Below are 5,752 nucleotides of genomic sequence, written 5' to 3'. Positions count from 1 at the left end.
ACCCTCACGGCCCCTCACAGCCCCTCACGGCCCCTTACAGGCCCAGTCCTGGGGCTCCTCCCAGAGGAGGGGTCGGGCCCTGCTTGTTCCCCTTTCATTTCAGTCCCTTCATTACAGCAACAAGCAAAGAAAGCTGAAATGGAGCGTTTCCCCAGCATTTCCCTCGGGGTTAACTGCGGGCTGAAGCTCTGTGCTGGCGCTGGCCCCAGCGCCACCATCCCTGCAGCCGCCAGGCCTTTGCTGTCCCCCCGTGTCCGTTCCCTGTCCCCGAGTCCCGCCCGGCTCTGGCAGCAGCAGCAGCCGCAGCGCAGGGGGCGCCGGCCCGGCCCAGCCGGGGCTCCCGGCCAGGAGCAGCAGCAGCGCCGGCCCCTTCCCGCCTGCTCCTGCCTCGGCTCCCAAGGGCTTTTTTCAGCTCAATTCTGGAGCAGAGCAGCAATCACCCACACACAGCCCTGACTGCTCAGGGCCCGCCTGTGCTGCCCTGAGCCAGCCCTCAGAGGAAGAAAGGATCGGGCTCCAGCGCTGTTTTCAAGGCTATTTTACTCACCCTGAGCTGACAGCAGGAGGCTGCTGGTGCCTTTGCCTTGGGAATTCCAGATCACGGTTGCTCTTGGCCCTCTTCTGCTTGCCACCTGAATTTTATCAGTACAACTGCACTTGCCTCTTTCAATCACTGCTGCCCACTGTGCTTTTGTGATGGTGAACTCAGTGTTTTTGTCACAGGCATCATGATTAGCAGAGACTGAAATGCTCACAAGTCCTTGAGCACCAAGTCGAGGGGAATGAAAGCATCACAGACCACTTTTGCAGCACTCAAACACAGCCCTGCTGCTGGTGCTGTTGAAATAGAATCAACCTACAGAGACCATCACAGAAATTGCCTCTGGAGTGGCAAATCAAATGAAAAAATCCACCAGGAGAACGAAAATACTGAAGTTGGCTGGCTTCATTGCTTCCTCGGAGCAGCAGAAAATGGAGATGCCCAGAGGTATTTTGCACTGCTGCTGATCCCAGTTGGAGCCCTGCCCTCTGCAGAGTCCCAGCGGGAACCTGAGCCCAGCCCAGGGAGCTCCCAGAGTGTCCTGGAGATTCTTTCTGCATTCGATCAGGCTTGCATTCCCCAGCAAGTCCCCAATAAAACCTCCTGTTTTCTTGGGTTAGAACAGGCACAATGGAAAACTCAGCAATGGCACAATTGCCCAGCCCACAAGGAAAAGAAAGGACAAGTTGTCAAGGAATCCAAACATTTGTCTGGCTTTGCTGGAGAAGTCATGCTGCTCACGGTGTGGAAAGACAAGACAAGCTGCAGTTGGGGGCACATCTTGTGACAGAAGCTGCACCTCGTTCTCCAGGAAAGGTTCTTGAAAAGGGCAGACAGGAGTGTGGAGAAGATTCCTGGGGAAGTGAAACAGCTTTCCACAGGTGAAATGAAAATGGAAAGTGTTATGTTTGTCCAATTATCTCATCATAAAAAAACCCAATAGTATTAAAAGTAGTAGCAATTTTAATTGAATAGTTAAAATAAAAAAAATATAAAATTGGATACAATATAATTTGATTAAAATAAGAGATAATTTGGTTCCAATAATAGCGCATAAGCAAACGATAACCGCGGGGTACGGAGGGCAGGGTTCTGGGACTCTTGCCACCTCACGTACAAGCTTGCCAAGTGAAAATCACCCCTTATATGCCATGTGTCAATACCATGTCTTCTCATTTTCGGTTCATCATATCTCTATCTCTGCCCTCATTACCACCCTTATCACGCATGCGCCACCACTCGGTTTGGTGTTCACTCAAGTCTTTGGGGGTCATTTTGGATGAAGACCTCTCCTCTTCCTCTTTGTCTTTTAATTCACCTTTGGGTTACACATGCGCATCAAGCCAGTACAATGTAAGCCAAGACTAACGTATCACTGCATCTACATATCAAGGCAATAAATCCCTTATCCCTTATAATTAGCATTTTCTGGTACCCAACCAGGTTCTTGGTCATTTTCAGCAACTATATCTTCAGCTTCTTTCCTGTGGTCCTTGAGAACATCTGCTGGGAAGGGGAGGGGGGGGGGGGTGGAGCCCCTCCTCTCCCTCTCTTCTTTGGCATTTAACTATTTTATTATTCTCAAATATTAATTACTGTATCATTATTGATTACTGCTTCAATCTTTATCAGCACGAATCATACCTATTTATCACAAATCTCTCATTTCTCTTTTTGATCATTATGATTGGTGCTACATTTACAAAGCTGTGCCCTGATGTCTTTTATATTTTTCAGAATTTTGGTTTTCTTGTTGTCCCTTTTCAGCTTCAAACTTTTCTAGCATTTCTATTACTGCTTCTAGTCTTTCACACTTTCAAGTTTAGTTAGCATGTCCTGGTCTATTTCAATCTTTTTAAGTCCTTTTTGTCTTTAACAGGGGTTGATTTAGCTTTTAATACCATTATAGATCTTGGTTTTCCTTTTTCTGCTGATTCTGAATCTAGAGACATTGTTGAAATTTGCATCTTTTGAATCACTGAGTGAATTAGCCTAATAAAATACAAAATCATACAAGGCAGAAACATAAGTCCTAGAATTGAGCATAACAACATGAACTCTAACATTTTCCTCCAAACACTTCTAAAGAGGTTTCCCCACCAATCTGTTTTCAAGATTGAATTCCACTTTTGTACCGGCACATGAGCTACTCTTTTAATCTTTTTTGCAAGTTCTGTGATAGCTTCTCCATAATTATTAATTTCTACATAGCACTCAGATTCATTAAATCTCCTACAAACTCCTCCTTCTTTTGCTAACAGATAGTCTGGGGTGATCCTGTTTTGGTACACAAACACCCACATTTGTGTATATTGCCTGGCCAACATTTTTAAAGCATCGGAGGTGCGATTTGACACCACCTCTACTACTGCTTGGAGCCTTATTAATCGATTCAACAGATAAACTGGGGTCCTATATCTCCATGACCCATCCTGAGCTCATGTTGCTGGGTCATAATATGCTATAATTTGTTCTGCAGGCTATTTGTCCTCCCCCCAGTTTTGATTCCCTCCTGCTGTTGGAAAATTTAAATTCAAATCTCCTTTATTCCACTGCAGGGTTTCATACAGTGGAGTTCCTAGCACATTGCTCCTAGACCTCAGTAAAACAAAGAAGGAGGGTTGTATTACTCCCAAAGTACAAGTTCCTCCCCATTTTTGAGATAACTCACTGTATGCTCGTTGCCCACAAATTTAATATATCCCATCTGGGGCTTTCCATTTCTTATCAGTTTTCTCAGGTTGTTCCCAATAAGACCTCAGGCTGTTGATGGACTGGTAGGGGTTAGCTCCAGGACTTCTGTACCAGCATACATTAATCTGTTCATCTTATTCACAATTTATTTCTTTTATTGGTCCCCAATATCCAATGGGGTTTTCAGGTCGCCAAATTTTTGAATGATTATCCATATTAACCACCAACGTGGATTTACAAGGAGTATGCCCTACTATTTTATTAAATTTCCTTCCTTCTCAAGTTATACAAATGGTTCCAATTACTTGATGGCTTAAAATCCATCCTTCAGGTCTCTTCAATGTTCCAGAAATTTGGGTGTGGTTCTACTTTAAAAATTGCTCTGGAGCTAAGCTCTCACTTTTCTACGGCCATCTTTTAGCCATTTTTTAGACCTCTACAAATCTCACATTTGGATAATTCCAATTCTGTAGCAATCCTTTGCATCAATCCTACAAACCGATTCTTATTCAAGGCTGGCAAATTCCAATCTTTGAAGTACTGTTTTAGCTGTTCATACAATTCAGCTAATTCTGTTGACTCTTTTCTCTTGTTCTTTCTTCTATTCCCCTTTGTTTCTTTTTTTTTCTTTTATTTTCTTTTTCAATTTTTCTTTTAGTGCCCGGCCTCCTATTCTTATACTTGGATCATCTTTATTATGATTTCTTTCAAAACAAAAAAACCTTTCATATTGAGGGCCAATCTGATTACTAGGGGGATAAGGAGCTCGTCCATTATATCCCAATTTTTTTTCTACCCAATACATCTTTCCTTCCTTAATACAAACATCTATAACACTGCTGCGATTGTAGCAGGCAGAACTAGCATATGGGTGTGTTACAAACACAGATTCCACCTTGTCCTTAATCCACACAGGTTGATTACAATAGTCACAAATGTTGCAATTGCTGGGACTTGGTTTTTGCCTTGTTTGCTTTTTCATTGCTGAAACTCTGTCCAGTGTGGCTTTCTGGCTTTGGCCAACTGCCCAGGGTACCAGAATGATCACAGTGAAAATAATCCTCAGGAAATCTACCATTTTACCTTTCTCAAGGCCCCTTGGGTTGCAGCCAAGGGCCGAGATGCCAGTCTTCTTGGTAGCAAAGGTAATATCCCGGCATCTAGTCACCGGTGCTTTTAGTATTTTTGGTACCCATAGCCCCACAGAGTTTGCTTGTCTCTTTTTAAATGCCGTTTTCCAGTTCTAGCTGGTTAAGAAGCAATAATTAAAACAAAAAGAACAGGGAAAAGATTAGGCCGGAATACCATAAACCTGTATTTTCCAAAATTTCAGGGATGTGCCAACTACAAGAAGATTTTTCTAATTATTTTGTGCTTCAGGGGCGGGGAGTGCATTAAGTCACCATCTCCAATAGGCACACTCGCGGCGCCAATGTGCCCCTGGAATGCGCCTATGATGTGGTGTATAGACTTCTTCTCCGCCACAACTATCAATTTTGAGACACTGGTCTATAATATTATGAGTTGCTCGTTCTCTTATTTGTGCTATAGCAAATATAGCAAGAACCAATTGATCTAAGTTTTCTATTAATCTAATTGCTGCTGGAAGGGTCTCATCTCCCAGTCTCAAAGGTATCCCAAAAAAAATTATTAACAATACGTTCTATAGTTAGCTGGCTAAATACATAATCATAGCAAAGCAAGCAAATAAATTGTCTCTTCTTTTCTTCTCTCTTACTTTCCACCATGAGTTAAAGCAAAGTGTGCAAACAATACATATTCAGGGATGACACTTTAAACCATGTTTACTGCACTCCCAATGTTTTACTTGTCTCTGCTCTCTTTCAACAACAGCTGTTATCAATCTCAGTTTCTGGAATTGCAGTTCTGTAATCAATTCTAATAATGTTGCTGGTGCATGACCCTGGAGGAGATCTTCAATCTTTTTAGGCCATTCCCACTGATTCAGAAAGTCTTTTATTCTTTTTCCACCGGCGTTCTTCTGCCTCCGAGCTCAAGGGAATTGCGGTTAGCAGCCATCCAGGATGCCTAGTTCATTCTTAATAAATCAGGGTTAATATAAATCAACTTAAATCCCACCATATTATCACATTCTTGGAATTTCATGTTCCAACAATATTTTAGCTACAGTTTGAACTGTAGCCCGAGCTGCTGGAAATGCTTTAACCCATTGAGTTAATTCATCTATTATAACTAACAAATATTTCCACTGACCCACTTTAGGCAATTCTATAAAATCAACCTAGATCTTTTCAAATAGCTTGTAGGCTCTTTTGCATCCTCCAGAGGGAGGGGTTTTTAACACTTTCTTTTTTACTTTTTGACAGGTGAGACACCCCTGGGTAATTTGCTTTCCAATTTCAAATATCCTTATACACCCATAAAATTTTAAAAAGTGATCACAAAAGGCTCTTGTTCCCCAGTGTGTCCGTCTATGCAAGTTATCTAAGATCTAATGTGCCACTGGTTTTGGCATCATAATCCTGCCATCAAGAA

This window comes from Melozone crissalis, unplaced genomic scaffold, assembly GCF_028551555.1.
Source record: "Melozone crissalis strain CALT ecotype California unplaced genomic scaffold, PUWL_Pcris_2 ptg000043l_1, whole genome shotgun sequence".
Lineage (NCBI taxonomy): Eukaryota > Metazoa > Chordata > Aves > Passeriformes > Passerellidae > Melozone > Melozone crissalis.
This window is presented reverse-complemented; position numbering follows the sequence as displayed.